This window comes from Lepisma saccharinum, chromosome 1 (assembly GCF_977018435.1).
Source record: "Lepisma saccharinum chromosome 1, izLepSacc3.1, whole genome shotgun sequence".
NCBI lineage: Eukaryota > Metazoa > Arthropoda > Insecta > Zygentoma > Lepismatidae > Lepisma > Lepisma saccharinum.
In genome coordinates this window covers 67642635-67656712 of record NC_139229.1, presented here as the reverse complement: position 1 = coordinate 67656712, position 14078 = coordinate 67642635, and positions in this window count along the sequence as shown.

Below are 14078 nucleotides of genomic sequence, written 5' to 3'. Positions count from 1 at the left end.
TATAATCCATCCAATCTTCAACTGTCTTTCCCAAAGTATCAATTCTATGATCACCCCACAATGTATTATGACAATTAAAATCTCCTGTTATGATAAAGGGATGTTGAAAGCCAGACAAAAGAGAATTTAGATGAGAGCTCTGTATTTGTTGAGAAGTGTAATGAGATGGAATATACAAACTAATAATATTATAAAGTAAGTTGTTTAACTGCATTTTTATACCGACCACTTCTACATTATATTTGGAAAATAAATCATGTGTTGAATTAAACTGAATTTGTTGAAATGGTACACTTTCATGAACAAAAATTCCCACACCCTTATATCCCACATTATAATCATTTAATATAGTATGATAGTGAGCAATATGAATATTTTCTGATTTTAAACCCCATACCTCACTAACGCAAATAATTAACGGGTGACACTCATCTATTAATTTAATTAATTGAAGTTTCCTTGCAGAGAAGGATCTTAAATTCCATTGTATTATTAATGGCAAGATTTTTCTTTGCTGGCAACACATTGTTGTTTTAAATTAGGGGGTGTCCCCGAAATCTTGTAAGTCTTGAATTAGTTTTAAAATTTGTACAGAAATTTCGTTACATTTTAATATTATTTTCCTAATATATAATAAATCATCACTCACTGAAATTGTTGTGGTTAGTTCTGCTATTAGATGTAGCAGATTTACTAGCGATTCTTTCTGAGAAGGACTCTCTGCTGTTGTCCTGCGTCCAATCGAATCTGATTTTCTCTCCTGTTCCTTAGAGGAACACGTCGTGCTCACAGGTTCACTTGAATTAGCCACTGCTGATGTTGTTAACGCAATTTGTGGATCCTTGTGTTTATTTTTGTCCTTTATCAAAACAGGTTTAATTGTTTTCCTCAATTGTGAAGCAGAATGCAGTCTAAAATTTTCCCCGTGTTGTTTTTTAAAACTTTCATAAGACCGGTCAGATTCTGGTGGCACTTTCTTCCAACAGAGGTTACTTAGATATGTGTCATTTCTTCTATTTTCCCAATCTGTAACAGAATTAAATCTGTTTGTAGTAGAATTTTCTGATGTGCAAGGGCTTTCCTTGTTTATTGATTCCTTTCTTATCTCTAGCAATTTAGGAAAGTCTTTAGCAGAGGTCGCATATGTTCGCCGTTCATTTCGTGGATCAATTCCAAAAAGTACTTGTTTCTTTGCATCTTGATAGGAGATGTTGTTATAAGCAATCAGCCTTTGTATTTCTCTCTCTTGCTCCCATCTTACACAAGACTTATCGGTAGATAAGTGGTTTCCCTTGCAATTAATACATTTAGGACTGGCATTGCAGATTCCATGTTCCGCTTGACCGCATCTATAACACACGGGAGAGGATTTACACTGTGTTTGTGAGTGTGAGAAACGGAAACATTTCTTGCATAAAATCACAGATCTTACTTTTGGCTTCACTTCAAATATTTGTCTCCACAACTTCACTTCTTTTGGTAACTGTTGAGATTGGAATGTTACACTAATCAGTTTAGTAGGTTCTTGTCTTACTTCCCCCTCTTCATTGAAAAAAGTTTTCTTCATCCTTATTACATCTATTATTGGAACTTCAGCTCTAATGTCTTCGATTATCTCGTCTACTGGGATGTCGGTAGGTACACCATATATTAATCCCTCTCTCACTAAAAGACCTTTAGGAATTCTGGCTTCTAAATGGTATTTTTCCTTGATGAATTCATTTTTAGCAAATTTATTTGCATCATATGCTGTGCGAAATGACAATTTTGCCTGCTTCAAACCACTTTGTTTAACGAATTCAACATCAACCTTCTCCTTACACAAATTATAACCTAATTTTACCGTATTCAGGCTCTGTGATCCAGGTAATGTACTGTCCACTAACACGATATATGGGCCTTGATGTCCTTCATAATATAAAGACATATCATATGCCTCATTTCTATATTTAGCAACACCAACCTTTGTACTTGCACTTACTTTCGGATTTTTGGGGTTTTTCTCCACTTCAGGTTCCGTGCATTCTTCATTTGATCGACCTCTTTTGAAAGAAGTCTTATCACTAACTTCCATTTCCGCTAACTGTTCAGGTACAACCACATTCATATCACTCTGGATTGCTTGCATTAAATTTTCTTCATTAATCTTCACATCCTGAGCCATCTTGGGAAATCACAAGCGTTTTTATTTCGCTTTTCTCTTTCACATATCAAATGTAAAAATGTATAGAGAGATTTAATCTTGTAACTCTAGAACTATTATTCTCAAATCAAACTTCAATTAATTAGATCTCAAACTAGAAAAACAAACAATTCAACACGCTATTCAAACAGAATCCAAACGATACCACCATCTGTACCAGCAAGATCTATTTATCTATTTTTTTTTAAACACCACGTCCAGAGAGGGATCAGTATAGCCGCAACCTAAAGGAGCGTATCATAACCCTACCGAGCACGGTGATTGGACAACTACCGTGACGTAATAATCCTATGGCTTCCACCAAATGGAACGTCACAACTAATTGCAAAGGTATCGATAATGTGGCGATATAAATATAACATTCCTTGTGCTTATCCCCAACTCCGCTATTGAAACTAATGTAATTAATAAGTATAATATAATAAATAAATGGAAAAATTACACGTGGACATGAACGTAATTAAGTGTGTACGCTCAGCCTATCTAGAGCATATTAATTGCACTCCTTTTATTCTGATGTCTCTTTGTGATTACAAAATTCGACAGACAAAAACAAAGCAGGTGTTTGTTTGCAGGACACGTGTTGCTGCGAAGCGCACAAAGGAGATTATGAGGTAACCATGACAACAATGAAACGAGTTCAGCTTAAATAAGTGATCGATAGAGGGCGATACGCGATAATGAGAAGCTAATGTACTTATGCGTTCTTTTTGTAGCGAACGGTTCGCCATGTCATTGTAATAAGCTGAGTGGGTTTAAGGCTTTAAATTTTGATTTTACCAGTGATATCTTGGCTATCTTCAATCATAGGCTTACGCTCATTTGACAGTCCATGGACCAACAAAGAAAGTTATGGATATTCGAAATCGACTCGACTTTAAAGCTCGAAATAGTAAAATCAGCTTATGAAGACTAAGCGCTATCCCGTTCGAATGTTCTCTAATAGTATGAACGATTTCGTGACTGACGAAAAAGTACTGAAGATGACCTTAGAAACGGCGACCTACAGAGTGTCGCAATGGAAACTGTGTGGAGAATATTCGTCGATTGTTGCTTCAAAACCATCACTCTTCGCTAAGAATGCAAGCAGACAAGGTGAGAATCAGGAAGGACACAGAGAAAGAGATTGTAGTTGAAGCATTCGAGGTGTTAGATCGGGCACGTATAAATCTGGTGACTGGTTTATTTTGCGCGACAACGCTCCATCACACAGGGTTACAATCCTCAAGGCGTTTTGGACCAAACAAACTGTGACTCGACTTGACCACCCTCCTTATTCGTCAGACTTAGCACCTGTTGATTACTTTTTGCGTGGTTTCCAAAAGTGAGATATTACTTGAAGGGTCTGATCTTTGGCTCGATTTCCGACATAGCAAATTGAAGTTTGGCCATGCAGTATAAAATCGAAATACAAGAGATAAAACCATGTCAACAATTAGGGTAAATGTACGTACAAGTTTGTTTCGTGATAGATGCCGTGGCGTAGTTGCCCGTTTCTCCGCTAGGAGGCAGTAGTGTGTAAGCATGGTGTTTTGAGGTGAACAGATAGCTTTTAGTGTCCTTTAATTTAATAAACCCGAGTCAGTTGTTACAGTGCAACGTGGTTTTCAAACCAAGTATCGAACAGTGCCACAAACTGACAAAAGAATAAGAGATTGTTACAGAAATTTCGAGGAAACAGGCTGTTTCTGTGTTGCGAAACTAACAGATAGACCTGGCTCATTGATTGAGAATGTGGATAGCGTACGAGTTACATTACAGGATTAATGTCTGTCGAATCACGAAGGGAGGATATATGGAACATTTGTAAGGTAGATTAAAAACTCTGATATTCACTCTTTTCACTGAGTTACTCTCATCTCCGTGGTGAATTGTCCCTGAGCTACAGATTTCCAAAATCTCTGAGGTACTTACGAAACTCCCTGTATGTCGGAGACTAAACAATGGAAGTGTCATTTCTTCCACACAAAAGCATATTATAACGCACGGCGTATGCACATGTACCAATGGTGACGAGACACTCACGACTCTTAAGATACACAACATTAATTGTTAAGCACCCACCATAATGATGCCCTCTACCAATCATCTCTCACTATACACCAGGACAGCGACTAATAATAGCTTCAGTCCTGACATCTTTCCAAAAATCCATTCTCCCGCTTCCTGTGCAACCCTTTGACTCTCGACACTCCCATAAATCCCGTTATCATCGGCTGCTAATTTATTTAAAGCCACGTACATTATTCAGATTCAATTCATTGCGCCATATCGTACATAAATATTAACTCATCAACTATTAACTTGCATAGGACATCAATGTTTGCCGAATTAGGCTGCATCAAAAGCAGCAACCTATTTCGACGAGAGCCTACGGCTGTGTGTCAAATGACTGTGCCGAAAGTCCCTGGAGGTTGGGGATATTATTAGTTGAGAGAAAATGAAGCGGAATTGTCGGTGGGAAGTGACGTTCCTCCATGGTTGAAGTGAGTGGAAACTATTTAAATTCCATCTGCGATAGAGCATAATATATTCTGCTGGCAATCTGGGAATTAAATTTTTGTCTGAGTGTTAGTGACAATGGTCTTTGGAAATTATTCGTCGTCTAGTTTTTCTACTCTCTCTATCTCTCTCTCTCTCTCTCTCTCTCTCTCTCTCTGTCTCCATCCCACCTATTTTCCTTTCCTTTTCCTCTCTTTACCCTTTTCCTATCTCCTTCTCTCTCTTCTTTCTTCTTCTTGGATAGGGAGAGAGCGAAAGTTCTCTCTCTCTCTCTCTCTCTCTCTCTCTGTCTCTTTGGAAAGATATAAGGAAGAGAGAAAGAGGAGAACAGAGAAAGGAAGATGAAAGAGATAATGAACAAAAAGGAAGAGAAAGAGCGAGCTCTTATGAGAAAAATATAATGAAAGAGAGGCACTGAGAGAGAAAATAAGGAAAGAAGCGGAAAAGAAGCAGGGTTTAAGAGACACAATTCGAAAAAAGAGAGAGAAAAAAGAAGAAAGATCTAGGTAGAACAGTCACGGACACTTCTAGATTGTAACGATCCCTTCTATTTTCAATTAAATCATTACAACCCAGAAGTGTCCGTGGCTGTATAAGTACTAGACAATGGTTAATGCGCAATTGACGTTGCATGCTAATTAAATTTTACTTCTATCTGCCACTCCTAAACAAGAAAGAAAATAATCACACATTCACTCGCATCATTTGCAATGGCGCAGTGGTAGCGTCTTCGCATTGTAATCATGGGGTCCCGGGTTCGATACCCGGTGGAGGCACATAGTGGTTCGGATACCACTTTAAACTGTAGGTCCAGTCCCGATTAAGCTTACTGTGCACAAAGTGGACTTAAAACACCAAATCAACCAACCATTTGCATGTGATAAAAAGAGCGGCTCGGGAGTGAAACTTGAAAACCTCCACGGTGTGTAAGGGGTGACGTTCCACGTAGTACACCCAATTGTCAGCCTCACTTCCACGTAGTACACCCTGGACTGCTTTGTGCAGACTAATGAGGCTCTGGCGACTGGCCCCATGGCCAGTATAATTCTGTGTTGTGCTGTGTTTGTCCTTATTTGTGCTGAGTGTCCCTTATTAGCCTCAGCTTTTAACCAAGGTAAGGAAATTGTAGTTTTCAGACACGTTTTTATTTTTGTTATGATAGTGTGACGCACTCAAATAATTTAATTCAATTCAAATTGAAAACTTCCACATCATTCAAATTGGAGATTGCATTAGGTCTAGTTGCTAACAGTGTCCTCTTCATCACATTCAGTAGCAGCAATGTAAACAAACGCACAGGGACATCTGGAAAATACATAGGCCACAATACAAAGGCTAAACTTTCACTGGCGTTTTGCTCGGTTGCAAACTTTTGTGAGTTATCATTCTGCTCCCAAACCGTTCAAATAGTATTTGTATTCTCGTTATTTTACGTATCTTTTCGGATAGTTTTGACTTGTCACGATGATCAGGGTGGGTGGTGAGTAGATAGAACTGACGAAGAGCCACTCACAAAGACCACCCATGCACAGACTGGTAATCGAACGTCAGAACTCTGGAATCGACCACTTAACGCGCTTGCCAATCGAACCGGCGAGAGAGGATACGTGTGCAATGTTATGAAATAATAAAATAAGTTAAAGTATTTTAACAATATAAACCTACAAAGATAAGAAAACAAGTAATTTCATTAATCATATTATTTTCTCTAGTATTCATTCTTGCATTGAGATCATTCATCCGACTCATCTTATCACCAGTCATCTTCATCTTTGCTATTAACAAAAAGTGGCAGAAACGCCAAGTAAAATAAATCAATCAATTAACCAATTGTGAAAGTAATTGTGAGAGTTAACATTAAATTATTCACACTATTATTCTTGTAACCACAGACATAGAATATACACACATCCCGATATACAGGGTGTTCATAAAGTCCGGGTACCATAGCTCGCAAACTACATGCAATAGAACAATGCTGTTGATTGCAAAATGAGCTACAACTCTCCACGTTTATATGCCATACACCTCAATGTGCGCCCCTTTAGTTGCTCTCAGAACATCAAGGCGGTAATCCACTTCTGCCCATACACGCCCCTGCATATCACCAGTAACAGTTAGGATACTCTCCGTTATTATTCTTCGAAGAGTAGTACCATCTGGAACAGCAGTGTGGTAAACACAATCTTTGACATACCCCCAGAAGAAGAAATCCAAGGGTGTGATAGCAGGAGAGCGCGGTGGCCAGGGAATAGGTCCATCACGGCCTATCCACCTGCCAGGGAAATACCTATCCAGAAGACCTCGAACATCCTTGGATCAATGAGGGGGTGCCCCATCTGGAATTCCTGCAACTGAGGAAGAAGGTACTGTTCAAGTTGCTTTTTTGTAATGGTACCGGGACTTTATGAACACCCTGTATATGTGGCCTCCAGGTTAGCATTGTGGTAACAATATCGACATATAATCAAGGGCTTCATTTCCGATCTCTGGTGGAGGGACATTGAACCATGCATTTAAAACTGCAGGGTCAGGTTTGGTCTATCTACGCATAAAGTGCACTCGATACAAAAATGCAAATGCCATATCTATATATGGCGAATACACACAATCCACGCACATCTAACTTCTCACGTAAACCGCTTTTACATACAGACACTATTATTTGACTAAGCGGACTGTTAGTGATGAGAGGTGTAAGGGATGACCTTTTGGTAAGGAACCCAAAAAGTGAACTTCATTTCCCCGGTAACTCCTTCTTGCAGGTTAACGAAGCTCTGGCGCCTTGATCCACGGTCAGGATAATCATCCGTGGAGTTGGGTTGTCCTGCGTGTGTCCTTGTGTGTGTTGAGTGCCCTTTACGCCTCAGCCTTTAATAGGTAAGGATATTTTTGTCCTCAGAAAGAGTATAATTTTACTTCCTTTTAATCAATAAATTAATGGTTTTTAAAATTGATTTAGCATGTTTTAACAGACCTGTTTTATTTTCTCGTTAGGGCGTGTCCTCAATTCTCTTTGTGCTGAATGTCCATGATGTAAAAATAAATCAATCAATGTTAGGGATGATTTTCGGAAAGCACTGAAGTTATATCGTTGAAATAGACTGAAGCAGCCCCACATTTGTTGCACTGCTTCAAGTGACTGTCGTTTCCAAGTTTTCCACATATGAGCGTAAACTATGACTGGGTAGAACTAGCGAATCTTCTTGCAATACTATTTCTACACTGCAAGTTCTCTTTCGACAAGACAAAAAGGAGAGAAAGATAAAAACGCCTGAACTGCATGCAACCCACGCAACTTATGCGTCAAGGTGGTTGCCTATAGGAATAGGATGTGGTACAAAGGATGGGAATGTAGTCGAACCAGAGCGTATAGAAGGAATATACGCTCTGGTAGAACGTTGGTAACCAAGCTGAGATCAAGTGTGCGTTGCTCCATATTACAAAGACACAGGTTCTCATTGGCCGCGACATCCTCGCCGTCACGGTCTGGTCACTCAGTGAGCGCTAGACCAGAGCTCAGACAGCTTTTGTGGCGTATTTTGAAGCCAAAACTTATTTTGTTAGACAGGCCCACGTATCCATTACACAATGGAAACTCAACAGGGAAAACGAGAATGCTGAGAGAGAATACATACTTACATCTAGTTTCGTAACAAAGAGTGAAAGGTTGTTGATGAAGAGGAAAAAAAACAAAAAACCTTAAACTCAAAATGGTTAAATTGGATCATGTGCAAATATCAACTAAAGGAAATGATGTACAGTCACCGGCAATAAAAATGGGACACCTATATCCTGAAATGCCCACTTCCGTGCAAGGTGTTAAGTTTGTTGCCTAATTCTACGGCCGGTGGCAGAAATTACCATTAAAAATTTGATATTAAAATCCACTTATCGCCGGAGAGTTAGGCAACAAACATAACGTCTTGCAGGGTAGTGAGCATTTCAGGATGTAGGTGTTCCATTTTAGGAAACATTAATAACATTGAAAATTATAGACCTATTGCATTAATCTCAACCCCAGCAAAGATATTCGAACAGATCTTGTATAGTATTTTTATTTTCATGTTCAGCCTTATATCCCTGTTGCTCAACATTGTTTTTATCCAAAAAGATCCACCTTAACTAATTCAATGTCTTTCACTCAATACATTTTGGATTATTTTAATGAAAACATTCAGGTAGACGTTATATATACTGATTTTATTAAGGTATTTGATAAGATTGATCATACTATATTATTATATAAACTTTCTTATTTTGGCTTATGTGATGCTTTATTAAAAATAGTTATCTCCTATTTGAAAAACAGGAAATACAAGGTGGTTTATAACTATGCTACATCGACATTATATACAGCACATTCGGATGTTCCTCAGGGATCAAACCTCGGTCCCTTCTTTTTGCTTTTTTATATATATATAAATGATCTTCCATCTGTTATAAAGTTTTCACGCTGCTTATTGTATGCAGATGATTTAAAGATTTTAAAGGCATCATACTTCCAAAAGATGCCATCTTATTACAAGAAGATATAGATGCTTGTTATCAATAGAGCGTTCAGAATAAATTATATTTTAACATTAGTAAATGTTCAACAATAACGTTTACAAATAAAACAAAACCTCTACTACCTAATTATATTCTTAATGGAAATATACTTACACGCGTAGATGTAATCAATGATTTAGGATTAACATTGGATAAGAATTTAAACTATACACATCATTATTCTTATATCTGCTCTGATCCATATAAACGTCTTGGATTTATGTATAATTAGGTCAACTAAAGATTTTAAGAATACGCAGGTTTTAATGAACCTATATAATTCAATCGTTCGTTCAAAGCTTGAATACTTAAGTGAAATTTGGGGTCCATTTTATCAGGTACATTCAGATAATATTGAACGAATTCAGTTTAAATTTTTACGACATTTGTATTTTAAAAAGTATAATCGTTCAGCAGTATTAAATAGATATTTCTTATAATTTTTACTTGTAGATTTTGAGGTGCCACCTTTGAAGTCTAGAAGATTAATAACTCAATATTTTACACTTTATAAGATTATGAATTACTTAATAGATTCGCCTGAAGTGTTGCAATATTTTAAAGTTAGTGTTAAGCCAGTACATTTTAGACGTATACTTCCTTCTTTTATTGATAAATCGAAATATAATACACATAAATCTTCAGTTGTTATCAGACTATGCACAAATTATAACAAACTTGTTCAAAAGGGAATTAAAGTAGACTTCGCGCTTCCTTTTATAACATATAGTTCAATAATAAAAAGAAATGTATATTGTCATTGCCTAACATTTAAATTTGATTGTACTAAAACTATTCAGTGTATAGTGAAGCTGTGTTTGTATTATATTATTTTTATCGATACTATGTATTTAAAGTCATGCTTCATTTACTCTCAATGGATTTGATATTTGTACAATTTGTGTAATTAATCTTAGTGTTCATCGACTATTGTGCGATTTGAAAGTATTTAACGATACTCTGTTGTGATTGTACTATATTGTGTTTGTATTTTGTTTGTACTATATTGTGTTTGTATTTTGTTCTGTAACTTTGTATAACGTACCTACTGCCTTTTCTATTCTCCATTTTCTATATCTTTTTCTTTGAATTTTGTAATTTTGTAATTCTGTAGTCCTGTAATTTTTAAAATGTATATTTATTCTTTATTATAAATGTTTTTAATATGATCATTTATTATTGGAACATTATGTTCTGTTAAGGATTTTTGCGAAATAAATAAATAAATTATACTACGCTTTTCTGCCACTTTTGGCTAATCGTAAAGATGGGCATGAGTGATGTGATGATACGAGTGATATGATGAAAACGATGAAGGGAATAGAATACCCTTGCCCAGGCCTAGATTCGAACCTCTGGCGTCGTAGCGCGTTGTACTAACCACTCCGCCACGGAGGTCTTCTCAAGATATTCGGAACTCAAGGATGATAGGTTACAAACCACTCGTTCATCGAGAATCGGACCAGAGACTAATTGACTACAAGACTAAAGCATCAGCCACTGCGCTACCGAAGAAGTTCGTGTAGAGAATTGAATTTTGATTTTTTCTTATTATACGTCCCTCTATACCTCTTTAGGATAACCGTGACGATGAGGATGAATGAAGATTTGATAAAGTTGATGAAGAAACACAAAGAACAGTCATGTCCACCGACATAAATCGGGCCTGAGACCTTCGGTGGCAATATCTACATCCAAGTTTAAAAAAAATATTGTAAGTCCAGTTTTAAAATTATAATCTAATCGGAACTGAAACTACAGTTTAAAGTAGGATCCAAAAACAATGGAACATCACCGAGAATCGAACCAGAGACCCGTTGAATACAAAGCGTTATCCACAACGCTACCGAGAAGGTCCGTGCTTGTAAAATAAAGTTTTATTTTTATTTTACGTCGCTTTCTATCTCTTTAGACTAAACGCGACGATGAGGGTAATGATGATTTGACGATATTTGATGGCAGGACAGTACTCAGACCTGGAACCTCTTGCAACATCTTGAGTTCATCAATCAACGCACTAGGCCACCTGCGTGCTACTGACTCTTCATTTGTTTGTCCTTCACTAAACGAGTGGAAAAAACGGTCCATCTTCACAAAAGAAACATAACTCCCAAGTTAGGTGAACTAACTAACATAAAGAGATAAAAAAACATCTAACGCGATAGAAGAGGGGCAAAAATTTGCGCCAGCCACAGATAGAAATCAGTACATTCCACTCAATGCCTTTGCTATCAGAGAAGATATAAAAACCAACGTAACTAGGAGAACTGGCCGTTGTAAAAGTTTACGAGTTTAAATCGATTTCCCTCCCCTCCCGTCGCTGTCAGATGCGTCTAGCAACGAACTGCGAGAGAGAATGTGGAAAATATATATCCTGGCTCACTTCTTTTTTCTAGAAGGACCCTTCCCTCAAGAACTTGAGGAGCTCTGAAAGGGCCCTGGGCCGCTATGTAATACGAACTAAGCGATGCATTATGAAACGAAATAAACTTCTTTGGAATTTAATATATGCTGCGTTAAACAAGAGGAAAAAATGGCGGATGGAGAATGGAAAGGGAGTCGCATCTTGCGAACCAAATAAAGTGGAAGATAAATAAACGACGGGGAAAATTCTGGAAAATGAAAAACGTCTCTTGGTAACCACGTTGCTTTCCCTGTGGGGGAGGATACGCTGGGCAGGGGATAGAGAAGCTTGTGATCCCTCTTGCTGCTGGCAATGCGAATGTGAATATGTTGAAGAATCCCTTGTGAATAGAACATGTACACCAGAGGCGTGGCGTGCATGTAGCCGCTGTTACCGCAGGTAACACTAAAATATAAATAATTGAAGAACCTGTCTTAAAATATTATTACGTACATAAACTGGTAATATTGTCGTAAAGTAAACATTGCAGACTGACATTTTTTCTGACACCGGCAAAAGCGAAGAGGAGGACTGATCCGGTACGCTCCACAGGCAACATGAGGGAAGGGCCCTGAGCCCACCAAAGGAAGACTTGGCGTAGCGGTAAAGACTGTTATGGCGGGAGGAGGAGGCGGGCTGTTTAGCCGGCCCAGTTGCCGGTGATCCTTACAGGAAACATACCAGTGTTGCCATATTCAATTGACAGAAAAGAGCTAAGTCGCCTAATCGGGTCTATCTTACTCTGAAGGTGTCCAGTCACACTGGGGAACGATGGCGCAGTGTTAGTAGCGTCGCCGCCTTATAATCAAGGGATTCCGGGTTCGATACCCGGTGGAGGCACAAGTGGTTCGGATCCAACTTTAAACTGTCCCGATTAGCATTACTGTTCATGAAGTGGACTTAAATCGCCAAATCAAAATTTAAAAAAATCAAATCACACTGGGGCAAAAGCAAACTACCAAGTGATAATTTGTATTTACACTAAATATCAGTGATTATGAAAGTCCTCTTTGTCCTTCTTCGACATCATGGGCGAGAAGGAGAGGAGAGGGATGGGTATGGTCAAGGGGTCCGCTGTCCTTCTAAAAATGTCAACCTAAAATTCTATATTTCACACATATAATATTATTTCGGTTACAGAAATTTGTGATAATTGTTGATAATACAGATTGACATTGACATACGTTGTCGCAGGAATGCAATAATTTCGGATTGAAGCAATGTTTTTGAGGTGGTAGAACTGTTTTTGGGTGAAAACAATACTTACAAGCATAATTTCCAGATTGTTATCTTAGCACGCTCTGAAGTGTCAGGTGTCGCAGGTTCGAATCCTCAGCAAGAAATGGTTATTTCAATGTTCGTTGTTATTATTTTACTTACATAATTATAAAAATTAATAATTACATACACAAAGAAATAATAATTTTATTTCAATAATTCACCACGCATCGTCATCGTCACGATTATCCTATAAAGCGAAAGCCTTAAAGGTAGCAAAGGACGTAAAATATACGAAATAGTAGTGGTGTCAGAAATGAGATTTCAGTGGATTTAGCGAAACATGGGAGTGGGAGTAGTTAGGAAACAGATGAAGACTACATCTACTCTTAGGGTTACCAGATCGCTGTAAGGGAATTGTAGGACATGCTGTCCCAAAATGTAGGACATTCAGTCAAAATGTAGGACACAAAACATTCTCAATAAATAATACATATTTCTGTAGAACACGTTAGAAAGTAGTTGAAAAATGACACTTTTCAGTTTTAAAAAATGGATTCTTAATGAATTTTTAAATGCAAAATTTCAAAACTTGCAATCACACTTATCAATGTACCTCTTACTACATGATTTTTATCAAAATCTCAGGTTTACGAGTAGTCAAACTATATTTATGTTAGAGTGGACAGTCAATTTGAACTTAGGGACCAGTACCAAACGAACATTTTACAGACTTTATGAAAAAATAATTTCTCTGGTGAGTCTGTTGTGCTGATGGTAATGAAAATACTCTCTCAACATTTGAATTATGACCTGTAATGGCAAGCAAATATTCAGCAATTACCGTAATTTAAAATGGTTTGTGAAGTTTCATCTTGGGTAGTTTTTAGTTCAATAACAGGGTGTCTACCAAAATAACACATCCAGAATTCTTGAATTTTTCTGAACTCTTGTAGACCTTTTTTCCGTTTTTATTAACGTTTATTTATTCGAACCCTACTTAGGTAAAGTTGGAAATTAGTGATTAAGAAAATAAATATTTATTTAATGAAAACCCCTACCAGAGGGACAGTTAAGATAAAAACTGAAGCTGAATTTAAGAAGAGAATTAGATCTCCTTTCTCGTATTAATGCATCCTGAACTGTGTTTGACAGACAAGCGAGGTTTTGACGTCTGGACTCACAGCCAGTATAATCTTA